This window comes from Sus scrofa, chromosome 3, assembly GCF_000003025.6.
Source record: "Sus scrofa isolate TJ Tabasco breed Duroc chromosome 3, Sscrofa11.1, whole genome shotgun sequence".
Taxonomy (NCBI): Eukaryota; Metazoa; Chordata; class Mammalia; order Artiodactyla; family Suidae; genus Sus; species Sus scrofa.
Window position 1 is genome coordinate 54135078 of NC_010445.4, and position 21520 is coordinate 54156597.

Consider the following 21520-nt stretch of genomic DNA (forward strand, 5'->3'; position numbering starts at 1 on the left):
CTATTATGTTTAGAATGGATAAGCATTGAGGTCCTACAGGGAACTACGTCTGGTCTCTTGGGACAGACCATGATGGAAGATAATGCGAGAGGAAGAGTTTGTACAGATATATGACCGGGACACTTTGCTGTGTAGCAGAAATTGACAGAACATTGTAAATCAACTATAATAATATATATTTTTTTAATGTTCCTGAGTGTTTGCATAAAGTTAGAGGAGCAGAGCAACAGAGAGCTCCTCCCTTGGCCACCATGACCACACTTGTCTGGTTTGTGTCAGGTGGTCTCTGGAGCACGGCTCAGGCTGCTGCCTCCAGCCTTCTGGTAGACCTTGCTGCACTGTGGGTGACAGGCAGCCGGCTGGGTGCCTGGCGGGGACACGCCATTGGCTGGCTCAGTCACTCGCCTCCACACTTTCACATCCTCTATCAACACCTGCACACTTCAGTGGTGACCACACACACTCTTCCTGTTTGTACGGAAAGCTTGCCAGGGAGAAGGGAGCTGAGCCCTCAGCCTCAGAAGAAAGACATTGAACAACTTGAGAGTGAAAGAAAAGGAGCGCATGAGTTGAGAGGTAAGATCAAGCTAAAGAGCGTCTGCCCCCTCACCCCAACCCTGGTTGCCTTGAGTAGAAGAGAAGCGACCCTTCCTTTGTACCCTTCAGGGGCTGATTCAGGGGAGCGTGGCCCAGTCTGCCCCACAGAGAGAATCCAGCCTCCCTCTGGTAGAGGGAGACTTGGAATGTGGCCCAGAAAGGTCACAGGATCACATGGGGGTGACATGAAAAGAATGCACAAATGGGAGTTCCTGTTGTGGCTCAGCGGTAATGAACCCAACTAAGATCCATGGGGATGTGGATTTGATCCCTGCCTTCACTTAGTGGGTTAAGTATCCACCGTTGCCATGAGCTGTGGTGTAGGTTGCAGATGTGGCTCGGCTCCTGCATTGCTGTTGCTGTGGCTTTGGTGTAGGACAGCCGCTGCAACTCCATTTGGACCCCTAGCCTGGGAACTTCCATATGCCGCAGGTGCAGCCCCAAAAAGCAAGAAAAAAAAAAGCACAACCTGGGTCTGAATATGCAGACACACATTTGGCATGGGGGCTGGGCTGTGGACCTCAGGAAGAGAGCGTCTGAACCCCATTTGGGCCATTAGCTACACCTCAAATAAAGAGCATGTGACATGGTCACAGGCTGGACCCCAGTGCCTGGCCCCAGTGAGTGATCTCAGAGGTCTGGTCACAGGACGGGGAGGGTAGTCAGGGCTCACCCTGAGGCCAGCACCAATCCTGTACAAATAGCCCAGAATGCATGGGGTCCTCATGGTCAAGGGTGGACAGCACTGTTGGTATTCCTTGGCCAGCATACTATGTGTGTATGAATGTGTATATATGTACGCACATCATATGCACAGATACATGCCGCATTATAGGTACACACACACGTAGACACATGAATGTGCATAAACAATACAAAATAGCAATAGCAACCAAATTTTTGAGACTAGAGAGCTAATGGTGTGACAAAGTTTAGAACAATTTTTTTTGTCCTAAAATAGGAGTTCCTTGTGATTTGAGTCTTAAAAATTTAAAAATCCAATCCTGTTTGGATATGCATTTTATAATCCCTTTTATTCAAAGGGGTGAAAATTCCATACGATGGAACTGTTCAGGTAGTCTGGGACCAGATAGTGCCGCAAGAATTAGCTGAAGGCCAAATGTTAGGTCACACCCACGTCAACAGAGAGGTAGCAGGAAGCTCATTCTTTGAGTCTTGAGTGTGCACACTGAACCATCGATTTAAAAATAAACAACTTGTGGTCTCTGCTTTTGCCCAAAGTATTTGGTTCTTGGTTCACAGTGGAGGAAGAGCACCCTCCTTTAAGGGCTATCAAGGTTTCCCATCCCACTAAAGTGAGGTTATTAGAGCAATAGTAGCACAAACACTCTACATTCTAAGGTTTTGGCTTTGTGTCTGTCAGCTGCTGTTTTCTTGCTCTTCTTAACCTGCACTTAGCGTTCAGTTATGTTGTGCATATTTTTATTTATTTCGCATTTAGATAATGGAAAACCTATCCATTGCTCTTCGGCTAGACCTCTGGGTTCAAATCCCAACTCTTTACACTTCCTGTGGCTTCAGACAAGTCACTAGACTTGCATCAGGGAGGTCCGGGGGTCTGTAAAATGTGTACAATAACAGTCAGTCTCTGCCTCTTAAATAAAGGGTAGATGAGCTCATAGAAGTCAGGTGTTTGGGGAACTGGAACAGTGAATGAGCCCTGTGTTAGTGGCCATTACTATTGTTATTGTCGTCACCACCTTTTGTGCAATTAAGCCATCAGACTTGGAGGGAAATGGTAGGAGGAAAAGATTAAAGGTAGGGAGGGGGCTAGGTAGATGGGAAAAGGAGGAGACACATGAGAGGTCAGAGCCACAACACCAGCATGCAGTCCTTTCCCCTGCGAAGGTGTCCTAAGCAGGGGACTGGAAAGGAACAGAGCGATCCTCCCTGCGAGCGGCCTTGGGTGAAAGGACCAAGCCCTGGAATCCAGTAGGCCTGATTCCACGAGCTTGTGATCTCTTACATATTCTGTATGTCCATGTGCCCAGCAACCAGAAGCAGATGCATAGCTGTGACATCTGAATAAGTGTACGTGCCCTGTGTTTAAGCGCCCCTCAAGTGGAAAGCACATGCTGGCACACTATGTGCCTTCTCAGGTTCATCGATGCTCAGATCCCTTGTGTAATGCTGCCTATTTTAGAAGAAATCTGGGAACTAGCCTCAGCGTGCTTTGCCAGGGTCTGACTACCTCCAGGCTCTGCTGCTAGCCACCCCCCCCATGCTATTTCTATTGTGTGAGCTGAGTAGTAATGGAATGGAATGGATGAGGAAGCCAGGAAATTAAGAAAAAAAGTTGAAAGTCACACTGGGAATTAAAGGTGTGGGGAACTGGATGCTGGTCTTTGATTTCCAGACTCTCTATTCTGCTCTGCAGAGCAGGGGAAGGAAGTTCTTGAGGTTTGCACCCTGCCTCTGGGTTTGAGAGCCTTGGGGTGCTCCTTCCATAAGTCACATTATCTTCCCCACTTTGGTTTCTTTGTCTGTAAAGTCGGTAAAATAATCTGCCCTACATAGCTTACAGGGTTGTATGAGATTCCAGTGAGGCCACATCTGCAAAATGCTGTTATGTAAAGCTGAGTTACAGTGTTTCAGGATACAGCAAAGTGATACACACACACACACATATTTTTTTTCAGATTCTTTTCCATTATAGGTTATTACAATGTATTGAGTATAGCTCCCCATGCTCTGCAATAGGTCCTTGTTGTTTATCTACTTTATGCACAGTAGTTTGTATCTGTTGATCCCAAACTCCTAATTTATCCCCTCTCCTTTACCTTTCCCCTGTGGTAAGCAGAAGCTTATTTACTATGTCAACCATAAGCTTGTTTTCTATGTCTGTGAGTCTATTTTTATTTTGTAAATAAGTTCATTTGTATCATTTTTTAAAAGATTTCATATATAGGTTATATCCTATATTTGTTTTTCTCTGTCCAATTTACTTCACTTAGCATAATAATCTCTAGGTCCATCCAAGTTGTTGCAAATGACACTATTTCATTCTTTTTATGGCTGAGTAGTATTCCATTGTGTGTTTTTGTGTGTATGTGTGTATACAGACAGAATTGCCTATATATATTCCACTGGACATATTATGTGTGTGTGTGTGTAGTATACACACAAAAATATATACCACATCTTCTTTATCCATTTATCTGTCAAAGGACATTTCAATTGTTTCCATATCTTGGCTATTGTGAATAGTGCTGGTGTGGACATTGGCGGGTATTTGGTAGAGTTTTTGTCTTTTGTATGTATGCCCAGGAGTGGGGATTCCTGGATCATTTGGTAACTCTGTAGCTATTATGTATTTCTGATTCAAGTAAGAAAAAATGTTGAAAGTGACTGTCAGTAAAGACAAGTTAAAAGGAAAAGTGCAAATGATGTCGATTCATTACGTAGGATTTAACATGTGCTTTCAAGTGAGTACTTTGTACTCTCTGGTATTGCTAGTCCATAATTTGTTTAAACAGGCTCATATATGGAAATCCACTTATTTCCATTTTTAATCCTTCAAATCAAATGGCAATGACTGTTCTTCTACACATCCTTCAGTGCAATCATTTTACCAGTTCTTTTAATTTTTGCAAACCTTATAAGCCAATGGTGTTGCCTCATTTTGGTTTCTATTTGCTTTTCTTGATTATTAGTGATCCCCGATGTTTTAAAACATAGTTTTTCAAAAGACTAAACCCATTATCCTTCATCTAGCAAACAGTCATGATACACTTTCCTTTGAAAATGAAAGGGCACCATTTTTCTCATGATTGAAAAGGCAAGCAGGTATTTGTGTACAAATAGAAACCTGTTAAAAAGCACCTTGCACAGATATTTCTCTTTAGAGCTTTTACTAGTGCTAAAAATGGGGGAGTTATAATGAACACAAGACAACTAGACTCCTGCAATAATGAATAAACACGACACTTGGATTTATTGCTCTTCCTCTGCTGTAGCCTGTTGACAGATTTTTTTTTTCTTTACAGAAAAATTACCAGGATTTAAATCTCTGTCATATGGCACTTAATTCAGTTGACAATATGTTACCAATTAGATTCTGCTTAGACTACCATCAGCGGGCAAACCACGGAACATGTTAAGTAGGATGAAAGTCGGACAACTAGTAAGATGCTTGGTGGCAGCTTTCTCAGGGCCAAGGAGCAATGCTGAGACGGAGGGTAATAAGCCATAAAGGGCAGGTAGGGCCTGTACTCTCTTCCCATCCCCCAAAAGACATCGTTTCAAGTTCTCCTAAAAGCCTACAGGAGGATGCGTCGGAGTCAGTCGTTGTGTCTAGTCATGTCTGTTGCCATTTGCTGTCTCTCTTCCACCCACCATCCAGTTGACGCCTTTGATGACAAAAAAAGGCCCACTTATTCCCAGTCCTCTCTAGTGTGATGATCCAAAACTTTGGCTCGGTGGCCATGTCCCATTCAGGGCTGTATTTCAAGAGTTCTCCTTTCTGCCAAGCCCGGGTGTTGACCACCATAAGAGGGAATTCCTGTAAAGTAAGATAAGCCTCCTTTTCTGTTTTCTCCGGGAATCTGTCCATATCAGACTGTGCTCCCCCAGCAAGGGGGAGAAACAGAACTGCCCAGGGCTGAACAAAAAGACCATCTTTGTGAACAATTTGGGGAGCTTACCATCAAGAGATGGGATCTGAAGGCCAGGCAGCCAGACCCAGTAAGAACACCATTAAAAACCACAACCATAGAGATGTGGGCATAGTCCAGGCCATGCAATGTGGTACCACTGTAACAGATAAGACCTCAACTGCTCCCACATTGGGACATCACTTATGTAAAATACTGGGTTGGAGTTCGCTGGTGGCCTAGCGATTGCTGTGGCATGGGTTTGATCCCTGGCCTGGAATTTCTGTATGACATGGGTGCAGCCAAAAAATAAGATAATATCAAATACAGAATCCCTGTAAAAAGGGAGCAGGTGATGAGCTGCGTTTAGCTCACATGCCTGTCCCCAGGGAAAGGTCAAGTCCATCCATGTTGACTTCAAGCCATGCACAGGGAGGCCCCACCCAAAGGAATGCTGGAGTGGTAAAGGAAGGGTGACAGGGGACAGCAAAAAGGGACAAATGCCTTCTGTGGTTAGCAGACAGCAGTCTCTGAGCGGAGGCTGGCTGGTTCTCTTCTCAATGGGAGAGACCGGCCTTTCGTGTCTTATCTGTAAAGAGAGTTTTACAAAAGGGAGGATCAGGAAGCTGAGCCCCTGCTGCTTTCCTGCCTTCTCCTTCCGGTCGCTCAGGTGGAGAATGAGACTGCGGAATTTTCTTAAGGACTTGAGCAGCAGTACGGAACCTCCTTGTAAATCAAAGTCATAGGTACTATTTCTCCAGCTTCTCCTTGGGTCGAGCATTTTATAGTCAATTTCTGAGTTCCCACAATAGCCCTGCAGTGTAGCTATGACACACTCCTTTTACATACAAAGAACAGAAGCTCCAAGGGGTCATGGGACCTCTGTGGAGGTCACCTGTACGCTGGCCAACTGCATAGAGTTAGATGTGGGGCCCAGACACACAGCTGTGAAACTTTCCACTCCCACCAGCCTTAGTCCCAGAGTCCAGGCTGCCCAGAAGCATAGCATGTGGTATTATTTGAATGAAATTGTTTTCTTCCAGGCCACGACTCTGTGTGTGAGTGTGTGTGTGTGTGTGTGTGTGTGTGTGTGATCCAGCCACATATAACCAGGAAGAATTCTGAGAGGAGAGTTAGGGGTTCCAAAGAAAATCATCTCATATGTTATAACTTTGCCTGGGCCGTCCCTGTTTCTAAATACTGTGACAATACTTTTTGAAGCAGAGATCAAAGGACATATGGTCTGACTCCTGGGTTATCAAAGGGAAAAAGATCTGAGATGGTGACTCCCTGAGATGGTTTGCGATGCGTGGGTACAGTCATTTACAGAGCACCTGGAAATCATGGAGTTCTTTGGGAAACACTTTGAAATTCACATTATATCGCACTCTCCAAACTTGGGATGACTTTATCGGCAGAGATGGGGACAATCCTATACATTGGCTCTGTGATTCCAAAGCTATGAGGCCTCTTGCCCATGATAGTAACAAAGGTGTTGAAATCTGTTTGCATCACCTGTCAAACCCTGAGAAATAATAGGGGAATTCTTTCTACAAAAATGAATAGATTTCATATGGCAAAAATAGCCAGTAAGAAGGGACAGAATTTACAAAGCCACTGCAATGTAAATCCCTAGAAAAGAACTTAGAGGAGTTCCCGTCATGGCTCAGTGAAAACAAATCCAACTACTATCCATGAGGACATGGGTTCGATTCCTGGCCTCGCTCAGTGGGTTAAGGATCCGGCGCTGCCCTGAGCTCTGACGTAGGTCTCAGACACTGCTCGGATCTGGCATTGCTGTGGCTGTGGTGTAGGCCAGTATCTGTAGCTCCGATTCAACTCCTAGTCTGAGGACCTCCATATGCCGTAGATACAGCCCTAAAAAGACAAAAAAAAAAAAAAAAAAAAAAAAAAAGAACTTAAGAGAAAACAACACGAGACCTACATGAAAAAAAAATCTGCATGAGGATGTAAAACATATAAAATGGAAACACGCAGCCTGTGGAAACTAGAAAAGAAGATGCAACATGAACTGTTACCAACCTAACCCACATGCAAAATGTATATAGAATAAAATTTCTGATGTGTTGTGGGGAGGGATCTTGGTTAAACTCCAATCTGAAATTCTAACAAATCTTAGATGATAATAACAAGGATATTTTTAAAGAAAACAAGAAAAGCCGGGGGACAGGTACAAAAGTTTCAGTGGTCACATGGTTCCAGATGGATGAACAGATCCGTGGGAGAGAGGAGAAAGTACACTCGCAAACACTCTCACATACATGCAAAGGCAGCGTGGGATAAAAGCACCTTTTCGATCAGTAATATCAAGAGCGAGGACAGTCAGATTGAGAATGCTCCTGCTTTGACAGAGTTCTTCCTTCCTTCTTTCTTTCTTTCTTTTATTACTTGATGAATTTATTACATTTACAGCTGTACAATTCTCATCATTCTCATCCCATCTCACTGGCCAACCCTCCTTGGTCTCCTTTTCTGGCTCCTTCTCCAATTCATCTCTTCCCTGCATCTGGATGCTGGCGTGCCCAGGGCTCAGTCCTCCAGCCCCTCTGCTCTGTCTATGTTCATGCCCCAGGGGATCTGGTCCCATGGGACCATTGAAAAGGCCTTCTCCCAGCCATGACCTCTCTTTGGACTCAACACTCCAGCACCACTCAGCAGGGTGCCTTTAGCCTCACAGTCTGAGCACATCCAAAATAGAATTTCAGATCCCTTGAATCCCAAGTGGGATCCTTTTGCTGTTACCACATTGGCAAAAAGCCCCACTCGAGGGTGCCTTTAGCCTCACAGTCTGAGCACATCCAAAATAGAATTTCAGATCCCTTGAATCCCAAGTGGGATCCTTTTGCTGTTACCACATTGGCAAAAAGCCCCCTCCATGCTTCTGGGGTCAGGCCAGCCCCTAAAAGCCACCCTCACTTCTCTTTCACAACCCAAAGCCAATCCATTGGCAGGTACCATCCATGTGTTCTTTGAAACAGATCCAGAATTTCCTTCCCACATGCTCCCTCCGGCATCCTCTTCTCAGCACAGACCCAGAGGAATGCTTGTCAATCTTCAATCAAATCATACAATTGGTCAAAACCCTCCCATGGACCCCTGACCTCACCATTCCCATTATCTATCGCTGCTGCATAACCAGGTACCCCCAAACACGGTGGCTTAACCTTTCACTTTTGCTCCAGTTCCTGTGGGTCAGGAGTTTGGGCAGTTTGGTGTTGGCTGGGCTGGAGGACCCCTTTTCAAGACGGCTTCTTCACTCACCAGCTGGTCCCTTGTGGCCCCTCATCTTCCAGGCTCTCCCCATGGCTTGGACAGAATGCTGGTCTTGGGGTGGGTGCACTTTTCCCGCTGAGACTGTCCCTAAGGGGCTAGTGGAGGAAGCTGCCACATCAGCCAGGGGCTGCAACATTTTTGTTGGCGAAAGCAGTGGGCCGGCCCACCCAGAGTCCATGAGGTTGAGAGAAAGGCTGTCCTGATGGGGGCGGGGCTAGGCTATGATGCGGAAGTGCCCAGGGATGCTGCTGTGGCCGTCTTTGGGAAATGCAATCGCCTCACTCAGTCATTACCAAAATCCAAAGCCCTTACCATGACCTAGCAGGTCCTACATGATCCGACTCCCACCATCCCTCGACTTCTAGAACGCTTTCTTCTAATGTCTGGTTCTGCTTCAGCGAGAGGGGACTCTTTGTCATTATCTGAATCCACTGAACATAATCCCGCTTCATCGTGGTCCAGTCCTTGCAGCCTCCTCTGCCAAGTGCGCCCTTCCCTGGGTGCACAGGTACCTCTCACCTCCTTCAGGTCTCTACCCAAATGTCACGTTTCGGAGAGACCTTCCTTGACCAAGGAAGCCATTCCAGACCCTGGTTGTCCCTCATATTTGGCACTACGGAATGAATCACATGCTTAATTGCCATTATCTGCTCTTCCCGTTAGAATGTAATGTATGAACAGGACCTAGAAAAATGTCTGTTTCATTGCAAGTTTTGGATTAATAGTTTCTGAATAAGTGAATGATTGGACAAGCAATGTTTCATTAAATGGTATTAGGACTCTGCCGAAATGTTGAGGGTGGTGGTGAGGAGAGTGAGATTAGATGCGTACCTGAGACATTAAACCAAAGTAAGTTCTAGAAAGATTTTAATGTATTAAAATAAAGCTGGAACATTAATGGAGAAAAATTCAGGTGAAGATTAGTTCATCTTGGATGACAAAGGCTTTTGTAAGCCCGATACTGAATAAATGAAGTATAAATCAAAATAGATTTAACTCTGTCAAAAACACCATACTAGGAATGAAAAGAAGAACAGCAAACTTGGAAAAATACTTCAATATGTAATGAGCAGATACTCTCCTTAATTTATAAAGAGCCCTGTCAAATCAATTCAGAAAAGAAAAAAATATATAAATGCCTAATAAGCATTTTGGAAGAAAAATTCCACCATGTGGTGGCAAGCAAGCTAGTCAGTTCTGTAAAAGGGGAAGCCTGGTGGGTTCCATGAGCAAATACATGTACCTTTCTTAGAACAGTGTCTGGCATATAATAGTGCTTAATAACCATTAGGTTTTTGATTGTTTGTTTGTTTAAATTATTTTTATTTTTTCCGTTATAGTTGGTTTACAGTGTTCTGTCAATTTTCTAAGTACAGCAAAGTGACCCAGTCACACATCCATATATATATTCTTCTTCTTTTTTTTTTTTTTTTTGTCTTTTTTTTTTTTTTGCTATTTCTTGGGCTGCTCCCACGGCATATGGAGGTTCCCAGGCTAGGGGTCGAATCGGAGCTGTAGCCTCTGGCCTACGCCAGAGCCACAGCAACGCAGGATCCAAGCCGCGTCTGCAACCTACACCACAGCTCACGGCACTGCCGGATCATTAACCCACTGAGCAAGGGCAAGGACCGAACCCGCAACCTCATGGTTCCTAGTCGGATTCTTTAACCACTGCGCCACGATGGGAACTCCCATATATACATTCTTTTTCTCACATTATTCTCCATCATGCGCCATCATAAGTGACTAGATAGAGTTCCCAGTGCTAGACAGCAGGATCTCATTGCTTATCCATTCCAAAAGCAATCGTTTGCATCTACTAACCCCAGACTCCCAGTCCATCCCACTCCCTCCCTCTCTCTCTTGGCAACCTCAAGTCTTCTCCAAGTCCATGAGTTTCTTTTCTGTGGAAACGTTTATTATGTTATTAATATTATTATCTCCTAGTGCCATGGGACTTTTAAATATTCATTCATTACTTCATTCACCCATTGTTCATCAATCATCTATTCATCCATTCATCTATCTATCCATTTATCCATCCACTCGCTTGTTCATTACCTGGGGTGCAAGCGTTACACCACTTCACAGGCTTCACATTGACTCATAGATATAATGAAGAGGAGGTGCTGTGTGAGTCTCTTTAATTCTTGAGAAATCTATTTTAAAAGGCAGCCTCTCCCGGGAAAACTGCATTTACATCATATCAATAATACCAACCTGAAGTATCATACTCATTTGAGTAGTTTAAGGGCCGAGAAAGCACCTGGTGACCCACTAAAAAGCTGCTTCCTCAGTTTGGTGAACAATATTGTGAAGTTATGCCCTGAGTTTCCTGAGTTTCACAGTAGTGGTGGGCTGCTGCCTTCTTAAGGGAACAGGGCTGTTGGGGAACTAGGTTGTTGAGTCTTTTTAGTTTTTTAAATAGTGTGTTTGCAATCTGGGGGCTGAGAAACTCTGGACTGAAAACATTGTTGTGGAATTTCTGGTCATTGATATTAGGAGTCTATTATTCAGTCTTTGTCATTGTCTGATCTGCAGTTATGTTCTTGTACTTTAGGAGATGCTCAACAATCTTTGTTTAGCAATAACGTGTATGCTGCTGGGGAGTTCCTGTTGTGGCTCAGCAGGTGAAGAACCTGACTTGTAGTATCCAAGAGGATGCGGGTTCAATCCCTGGCCTCGCTCAGTGGGTTAAGGATCCGTCATAAGTCACAGATGTGGCTCAGATCTGGTGTTGCTGCAGCTGCGGCTTCGATTTGACCGCTTGCCTGGGAACGTCCATTTGCCACAGGTGTGGCTGTAAAAATGAAAGAAAAAAAAGGGAGAGTGAGCTATTGGAAGTGTAACATACATTCTGCAGCTCCCTTAAGACAAGGATTTGTGCCAGTGACACCAGGCCATGACCCACCTCCTCCTCATGGACAGGACACGTTGTGTGAGGCAGGACCACATAGAGGACATGTGTAAAGGCTTTGATAAGTTGAGATGAAACCTCAACTCAAATCCCAGGTGTGCCTCCTGGTAGAAAAGAACATCCAGTACTTTGCTGGATGACTGTGGGCAAATGACTTTTCTCTCTGAGGCTCAGTTTACTCTTCAGTGAAAATAGGCATGATAATACATTTGGGTTGCTGTGAAGACTTCATGAGGGTGTATGTAACACACTCTGAGGGCCTGGAACATACCAAGAACTCAGTAAAAAGTAGCTTTTTAAATTATGTAGACTCAGGAGCCATATCAGCTCTCACATGCCTCTTACTGGAGGAACAGGTAAATGAGACAAGTTGGGGAGAGGGTTAATTGCTCAGATTTTGGTGGAGCATTTTGTGAATAACAATAGTAATTTTCTAAATGGCCCTGAGTAACCTGGAAAAAGAGTATGTATCTAGCACAGGCCCTACTGGTTTCCTGGAGAGTAAATTGCCCGTTGGAACGGCCTGACCATTCCTTGCTAATAATGTCAACTGTTTTATATACATCCACTTAGTCATAGCACATTTGCCAGGAAAACGACAAGGCTGATGGGTGTTTTTTTCTTTTTTCTTTTTTTGCCTAAATAGCCAATCTTTTTTGGTCTTGAGTAAAGTGTCAAATATATTATTTAGATTTTATGTTCAGCTGATTGTTTACATCAGGAAGCATCCGTCCAGAGTAATTGGCAAGGGCACACATTCCAATGATATGATGAGATCCCTGCCACATTTTCCTGTGATTCTAGATGGGGCAGATCATTAGGGATTCTTGTTTCAGAATCTCATCAAAATAGACCCTTCGGGTGTTGCTGCTGCTGAGTTTGTCCACGGTGACAGCGTAGCTGACATCTGGGAGCTCTGACCCATTAGCTTGTATTCCACCCAGCTGTTCTCCTTGAAGCCATGACCTACACATTCCTGGTCAGATTTAGTGGAAGAGCAGCTTGGGTTAGCCAAGGCGGCAGATGGACTGGAGGTGCCTGACTGTTGACCCCTGACCTCTGACCCAACTCCAGAAACGTGTCCATAGGAGGGATAAGCAAATTAAATAGCTCAGAGTTGAGACCTTAGGGGTCATCTATTTTAAACCTACCGGCCTTTTCCAACACATTTTGGTAAGTAGTCAGTCATTCTCTTTGACTACCTTTGGCCACGGAAACCTCATAGCCCCTTGATATGGCCATTCCTTTTCCAGAGAGTTTCAATTATTGGAAAAGCCTTCATTTCAAAGTAAAATCAGCCTCTTTGTGATTTTGGCCCTGGCTTCCCATTTTGCCTTCTGATGTCACAATGAATAAACAAAAGAATAGGAGATTGACTAGGCCAGGCAGATCACGATTCTCTGTGTTATTGGGCCAAATAACAATAACCAACATTTATTAATTTCCAGTGGCCTGGGTTGGAAGAGGCAGGCTCTGGAAAACTCATTGCCTGAACTCTGAAATTAACCTATCTTGAGTGGGTCACACCAGTCATCCTTAACCAACCACTAAAAACATTAGAAGGCTCTTGAGAGCTTTTCCCATGAGAGTGGGCAAGGCGGGGGGGTGGGGGGCAGAGAGGGAGGGAGGGAGAGAGAGAGATGGAGGGGGAGAGAGGGGGAAAGAGAGAGAGAACACTAGGGTTGATAGTATTATAAAGGAGTCCCCAGCTGAGAAAGGGAGCTAGCAAGAGAATGTCAAAGATCCACACATTTGCCAAGTGGTGCTGACTCCCACCTGGGTTCACCTCATTCAGAGAGCTCTCTCTGCCTCTGGGTAACTCACCAGCATCAAGCTGGGAGGAGGGACCCCTTGGGGCTACTCCTCTCTGGTCTTGTTTGTTCAGACGTTCAAAATCTTGGTGTAGCAGGGGTGTGGAGCCATAGTTGAGGCTCAGAGATCAGGCCAACTAGGTCCTGGGGTTCAGGGAGTCAGGAAGAAGCATCCCCCAGGAATCAAAGACACCCAGTCTGGTTCTGGCTCTGCCAACAAGTAGCCACAGGACCCTGGCTGCTGAACCTGGTATTCCTCACCCATCCCTAAACACCTGGCTGGGCGCATATGTACTTTTTCTCTGACTCAGTGAACTGAGACTGCAGACTAACCTCCTCAAGAGGACCAGAAAGCTGCACTCCTGTACCGCCAGCCAATGGGATTGCCAGAAATATTCGTGTAACCCCACAGAACAGCCTGACAGCCCGTGGAAGCAAATTTATATGCAGCAGCACTGTTTGCATTGTCGACTTAAAACAACTTTAATTAATAATACCTACCTTTTCTCCGCATGTCAACATAACTCCACCTTTTCATTTGGAAAGAAATTAAATAAATATAGAAATAAAATATTCAATTATGGGAACCCAAAATGAGAAAATATAATTGATTCGAGAGGTTTTTTGCTACAAAAATTCCCTGGGGCCAAGGACTACATTTTATTAAAAAATACCGCACACTTATATTTCTACATTTCTTATGTAATCATTTTGGGTTTCTCAGGGGGAAAATAGTATTATGGAAGGAAAAATCATTATGACAAGTGTTAAAGATTAGTGAGCCGGATTCCCCTGGTGTGTACCCAACATCCTGCAAGTAAGTTAAGTGCCTTAGAAAGCACTGGGAACCCTTGTCATTCAGTAAATTACAGCTTTGATGCACTAACAAGGACCCTGGTGGGTTGGAAGAGTGCATTCAGCTTCCCAGGGCACCCAGCCTTAATCCCCGTGCAGTATCTGTGCCCTGGGAGAATCTGGATCTGCCTTCATCCCCATCTATTTCTCTTTTCCAAGAACAGGCGCTTCTTGGCGGGTAGAGCCCGTATTTTTATAATGCTCCTTGGCACCTGGCCCAGCTCCACGCTCCTGAGAGCCCAGCAAACGCTCCTCCAGCTTCTCAAATAGAACGTGCTTTGCCACTGATCAGTGCCTAAATGGCCTGAGAATGTTCCTCTGGCTTCCTGCTGAAACAGCTTCCCCACAGCCCAAGAAGCAGCAGAACCATGGGGATAAGGAAATCCACCCCTTCCCGGACCACCCGCCGCCCCCTGAGTTCTCGGCTCAGCTTGTTCAGTGTAGGCACTCCATGAATGGGATTCTACTCAGTTAGCTGAAAGAGCCTTTGCTTCTCCTTTGGTGCTCCACGTTATTAGATACTGAAAAGCAAATCCACCAGCCCAGTGCCTTCCTGATAGGCCAAGAACAGAACTGTCCAGGAGCTCTGGCCACAAGCACAGGCACAGGAGTCCCCTGCCTCACTCACGGTAAGGAAATACAGAAGGGTCACAGCCCTTGCATCAGATTTCTTCCTTTCCTTCCTTCCTTCCTTCCTTCCTTCCTTCCTTCCTTCCTTCCTTCTTTCCTTCCTTCCTTCCTTCCTTCCTACCTCTCTCTCTCTCTCTCTCTTTCTGCTCTTTAGGACCCCACTTGCAGCATATGAAAGTTCCCAGACTAGGGGTCGAATCAGAGCTGCAGCTGCCAGCCTTTACCACAGCCACAGCAACGCGGGATCTGAGCCAGATATGCAACCTACACCACAGCTCACAGCAATGCTGGATCCTTAACCCACTGAGCAAGGCCAAGGATTGTACCTGTGTCCTCATGAATACTAGTCGGGTTTGTTACTGCTGAGCCACAGTGGGAACTCCCTTTTATTCATTCTTTTTTTCTTTTTCACATTTCTTTAGTGATTCCTCAGCCTCCCAAATGTAGTGGGCAAAGCCTGACTATCTTGGGCCCCTCCTCTCCCCCATGCTCACAGGTGGTCCCCAGCCTGCAGCTCTCTTCCCTCAACTGCCTGAATCCTTCTCAGTTCCCTCTTACTGCTCATATCCCCAAGGAAACCACCATGCTGCATGGCTTATTCCATTCTTCAGTCTCCTCTTACAGGTGTAGCTTTCTTCCTCCAATACCTTGCTCTGGTAACCACCCAACGTTGGGAAGAGACACGCTCTGACCCTTCCCTCCCCACCCGAACACCGATCCCCAGAGTCAGTTTCTTTTCATTCACCGTGTATCAAGCAGGCAGGGAACCAGGTACGAGGCACCGGGGACAAGTTAGATGAACAAGGTCTCAATTCTAAGAGATTGTTTCCATCTTCAATTCTTCCACTCGTGCCTCGAAAGAGACAACAGGCTTATCATGCTATTTTTTTTTTCCTTTTTAGGGCCACACCCACAGCATATGGAGGTTCCCAGGCTAAGGGTTGAACTGGAGCTGCAGCTGCCGGCCAACACCACAGCCACAGCAACGCTGGATCGTTAACCCACTGAGGGAGGCCAGGGATCAAACTCACATCCTCATGGATACTAGTCGGATTCATTTTTGCTGTGCCACAATGGGGAACTCCATCATGCTTATTTTTACAATGTATTAGGAAGAGATATTCTTTACAGCCTCTTTGATAGGAAGATGAGGCTTTAGCTCAATACAACCACCCCTCTGCTCCAGAATCTCAGACATACCCCATGCCTGACATTTATATTATTATCCTTGTTTTTCCTCTGTTTATTGTATTTGTAATTTGAAGTATTACACAACATTGATATTTCTCAGCTTTTGATAATATTATATTGCTGAGCCCTCACTTTAGAAGGTGAAGCTGGTGCCCTGCCCTTGTCTCTACCTTGCAAATCCCACTTTGTGGGTTAAACAGTTACTATACACTCTGTCCAGCAGTTGCAGCCACATCTCATGGCTTTTCCTTACATCGATCATGTCATTTAATATCTGACATCATAACCCCGGGCCCGTCAAGAGAGGATGATCTCAGAATCAAGGTTCAAGGGATTTTCTCTCTCTTTGTTTTTATCCTCCAATGTGGCCACACTTTAGTTTGCTTCAAGTGTGAATTATGGTTTTATGATGCATTCAGCTTTATTACACATTCCTCACCTTACCCCTGATTTCTGGAGTTTCCAACAGATACTATTGTTTTTCTTGCATTATTTGCCCTTGTGGTTAATTTCCCCCAAGCCGGTCTTTTCTATTCAGTCCTCTTTTTCTCCTGGGGACCTCCATTCCTGATCTCCGCCTCATCCTCTGCTCCAGTCTGTTTATCCTCCTTCTAAACCTGCTATGCAATTGCTGCTCTGCAAATTTTTCCCACTGCTACCAGGAGCCTGGGATAGGATCCCCAAACTCCTAGATCCCTCAACATCCTTCCTATTCTATTCTTTCATTTTTCTAGGTATATTTCCAAACACCTTTACAGGAAAACATGTATGGGAAATGCATTTTCTGAGATTTGTTTTTGTTTTTGTTTTTGTTTTTATGCCTGAAAATACCATTGTTCTGCCTTCATGCTTGATTGATACCTGGCTGGGTATAGAAGTCTTTAGATAAAATTTCCTTTTATCCTTGATAAAAATATGTCTAGGTATGGCTTTCTTTAACTGTTCTGGGCATCCAGAAAGCTCTTTTCATTCTGAAGAATTTTGTCCTTAAAATTTGGACAATTTTCTTCAACTTTTTTTTTTTTTTTTTTTGTCTTTTGTCCTTTTAGAGCCACAACTATGGCATATGGAGGTTCCCATGCTAGGGGTGTAATCAGAGCTACAGCTGCCAGTCTATGCCAGAGCCACAGCAACTCGGGATCCGAGCCGCATCTTCGACCTACACCACAGCTCAAGGCAACATCGGATTCTTGACCCACTGAGCGAAGCCAGGGATCAAACCCGCAACCTCATGGTTCCTAGCTGAATTCATTTCAGCTGCACCATGACGGGAACTCCCTCTTCAACTATTTTTTGATAATTTTTTTCATTTCCAAGTCTATATGTGAAATCTTCTGGATGATTTCTCTCATAGTTTTTAATTTTTTTGTCGTTTCCCCCCCTACATTCTAAGAGAGTAGGGAGAGTTTGGCAAGTTTAGTTTCTAGTCCTTCTTTAGTTAAATTTTTTTTTCAATCGGTGTTATTTTTTTTAATCTGCAAACCCTGCCTTTTATTCTCTATTTTTTCTTTTCCTTATCATTTTGTTCTGATTGTAAGGATATAATATTTTCTCCAAAATTCTCTGGACAAAGTAATTAGACAGTTTTTTCAGTCTTGTCTCCTTTTTCCTAAATGTCTTCCCCCCCCACCCGGGTCTGTTTTTGTTTCTTTTGGTCTTTTTCATGCCACAGTTCTCCTCATATGCCTGATGAGCCTTGGTTTTGCATTTCCATTTCAGAGAGAAAGATTAAGTGTGTTTATGTACGTGTTCACTGTCAGCAGGTCTATTTTCTGACTGGATCTCTCTCCTTTAGAGCCTTGAGTGGGATGGAGGGGTGTGTCTGCTGGGAAGCTTTGCTTGAGGGTAACGAGATGGTGAATAGTAATCATCCTGAAGATTTCTAAAAGCATAAATGAGGACAGCTTTCTTCTAGTACTCCCAGCTATTAATGCCATTTTACGAAGAGGAAACCGAAGCCAGAGATTTGCCTGTGGTTAAATAGCTTGTAAGTGATGAAGTCAAAATTTGAACAGCAGTTTGCCTGATGAACACTTTTATTCTCATTCCCCCAAACCAAATAAATTTCAGTATAAATGGAAAAAGCATGTTATGGGAGCCAAAGCTCTGTCTTTTCTATAAACGGACACTTTCCTGGGCTCTAGAGTTCAAGTTTCCGCCGTGATGGTCACGCCAGGGACTCTGCACCTTACCACTCATGTTACAAGCCATCTTTTCCTCTTACACCATTAATCTACACTCTGCTATTAAAGCAAATGAGATAATTAAATTTCACTCACACTCAGAAGGCATCTAAGCAGAATTAAGAGTTTCCGAGGCACTATGAGCTGTGTAACTAGAGGGAATAATTTATTCTTGGGTTGGGCAGGCCATGAGATGGTAGATACTTCTTAAATTATTTTTTAGTAGATGTTAAAGCCACATTCTTCCTAATTCTGAGGTTTTGTCTGCATTCCGAAGGTCATCACTACTTTATCTTTTAAAAATTCACTTTTTGGAAAAAAGCCTATTGACAATGAATAATGATTTTGTTACTTAAAATTACCCTAAAAATTAAAAAATAAGTATATATGTATCACCTAGGTATACCAGATATCATAACATTAAAGTATGAATTTTTTTTTTCCTCTTAGGGCCACACCTGAGGCATATGGAGGTTCCCAGGCTAGTGGTAGAATCAGAGCTGAAGCTGCCAGCCTACACCACAGCCACAGTAACGTGGGATCCGAGCCGCATATGCAACCTACCCCACAGCTCATGGCAACATCGGATCCTCAACCCCCTGAGCGAGGCCAGGGATTGAACCTGCATCCTTATGGATACCAGTTGGGTTCATTAACCGCTGAGTCATGATGGGAACTCCCTGAATTGGTTTCTTAATTCAACATTTCCCACACCTTCCTGGAAGGTGGCAATAGAGCTTCTATGAAAGATGCATTCCCAGGTCAAATGAGTTTGATCATCTCTGGGTTAAATGAAGTTAGTTTTCTCTTATGGCTGGTCTTCTCAGAGCCTTTCATTGCTAATACACATTGAGAAAAGCACATTTTGGGAAATGTTCGGTTTAGAAAATACACAACTTGAGAAAATTGATTTAATTTATTAAAGAGCCATTTTGCTTCCTTTTCACTGAAAAGGCTTAGTCTCCATTACTCATACCTGGGCCCTGTTTCTGACCATGTAGCTTTTTTTTTTTTTTTTTGTCTTTTTAGGGCCACACCCATGGCATATGGATGTTCCCAGGCTAGGGGTCGAATAGAAGCTGAAGTTGCTGGCCTATACCACAGCCACAGCAATCCAGATCTGAGCCATGTCTGCGATCTACACCACAGCTCACAGCAACACCGGATCCTTAACCCAATGAACGAAGCCAGGGATTGAACCTGTATCCTCATGGATGCCAGTCAGATTTGTTTCTGCTGAGCCAGAACAGTAACTCCCAACCATGTAGCTTTTTATTCCTGAGTCATATTCAGGCTTTATTTGGGTTGGGTAACCTCACGGTTACCTTCATCTTCATTCTTTGCATTTGCGCTACAACCACCTCTTAGTTTTGCAACCACCCCCCAACATCCTTGAAGTTGCTGTATGTTAATGCCTTAATTTCCTAAAACGTTAGCCCAGGAACACATTAGGTGTGAGAAAGGAACCAGAAAGATGACAGCCCACTTGTGACCTGAAGGTGATAATAAAGCATTAGCAATAAAGTCCCTGCTTTTGGAGAGTTCTTGCAGGATCAATCATCTTAGCCTTTAGTAGTCAACAGTCTGTTGTGGAAAATAACAAAACTGAAAATATATAAAGACTCGGAGTTCCTGTTGTGGCTCAGCGGTTAACGAACCCGACTAGCATCCATGAGGACTCCGGTTTGATCCTTGGCCTCACTTAGTGGGTTAAAGATCTGGTGCTGCTGTGAGCTGTGGCTGTGGTGTAGGCCGGCGGCGACAGCTCTGATTTGACCCCTAGCCTGAGAACCTCCATATGCCGAAGGTGTGGACCTAAAAAGACAAAATAAATAATAAAGATTCGAGTTCTAAAATAGTCATAAATGTGTCAGTAAGATAGATGATCAGAAGATTGTAGTCGTGTAGGTACAGACAAAGGTGGTTTGAGACGGTAACACTCATCAAGATCCACCAGGCTCCGAAGAAAGGTTTCCCCGGTTGGTGTCCAGAGACCACATTTGTTATTACTTGGGACGGATATCTCCTCCTTCACCTGTCACCTTGGCCGCACTGCCCATCCTCTGTCTGAGTGAGAACTTCAAAGTCATCCACACCCCTTGGCTTTCCTCTCTGATTGGAACAAACCTCTTTTTCCACTGGCCAAATCCATCCTTTAACATTTAGCCCCAAGCCTCAACCAGCTCTGGCTCTTTCTAAATAAATGTATTCACCCAACCAGCATTCTTTGAGGACTTAGTGGTTTAGGCCTGACCGAGGATGGCTGACTGGCCGTATGGGTATGGGAACTTCATTTATTTTTCTTCACTTGGGAAGCCGCTGCTGTGGCCTTAGATGACCACCCTTCCTTCATCTCCATGATCTCTGGAACAGGTGGTGTAGACCATTTCACCTTCTCACCTGCTCCTGGGTAGTAGCAGCCCCTGAATCTATTTCTATCCATACATAGACTCATTGGAGTAGGTTAAAAGGCTGAGACAAAGTAAAGGACTCTTCCATCTCATGATAGTCTTCTGAAGCTACATTTAAAAAAATTATAGTTGATTTATAATGTTGTGCCAATTTCTGCTGTACAGCAGTGACCCAATCATATATATATATATATATTTCCTTTCTCATATTATCTTCTACCATGTTCTATCTCAAGAGATTGGATATAGTTTTATGTGTTGCACTGTAGGATCTCATTGCCCATCCATTCCAAATAGTTTGCATCTATTAACCCCAAACTTCCCATCCATCCCACACTCTCCCCATTTCTCCTTGGCAGCCACAAGTCTGTTCTCTATGTCTGTGAGTCTGTTTCTGTTTTATAGATAGGTTCATTTATGCCATATTTTAGATTCCACATGTAAGTGATATCATATGGTATTTGTCTTATTTTTTTCTGACTTACTTTATAGTATGAGAATCTCTAGTTGGGTCCCTGTTGCTGCAAATGCCTTTATTTTTTCTTTTTAATGGCTGAACAGTATTCCCCTGCAAAAAATGTCATCTTCTTTATCCATTCCTCTGTTGATGGACATTTAGGCTGTTTCCATGTCTTGGCTGTTGTGAATAGTGTGAAGCTACATTTTAATTGTCTTAATAAGTCAAGGGGGGATTTAGTTCCTTTCCTCAGATAAGTCAGGATAGCCAGAACTATTAGGGTAGATGGGGTGCTTGCCTTTCAGATTTCAGGCTTCTGGTTGGGTAAGTATTCAACAGGGGAAAAAAAAACCCTTGTATACATAGGCAAGTCAGCAGACTACTAAGCAGTTTTATTCTTATTGTAATTTCATTTTGCCTCTATAAAATTTCCTCAAGTACCGTGATTTCTGTGGAAAGTTTTGGATTGGGCTGTTAGAATTTGTCATGAGATATATTCTGCAACCTTGTTACCCACTAAATGCTTCTAGTTGGAAAGCTTGTAGAAACTCATATTCCAGT

The 21520-nt window shown here is 44.0% G+C and overlaps 1 protein-coding gene across 9 annotated transcripts in view; it reads left to right on the top strand.

Annotated features, from left to right (window-relative positions):
- Positions 399-21520, top strand: part of AFF3 (AF4/FMR2 family member 3) — a 594726-nt gene continuing 573604 nt past the window's right edge. For 7 of the 9 annotated variants that reach the window (XM_021088183.1, XM_021088184.1, XM_021088187.1 and 4 more), the window contains exon 1: positions 399-576. The gene's annotated coding sequence lies outside the window, so the exon portion shown is untranslated. Of the gene's footprint in view, positions 577-14605; positions 14717-21520 lie in introns of all 9 variants that reach the window. The other 2 variants (XM_021088185.1, XM_021088190.1) reach the window with 2 other exon arrangements.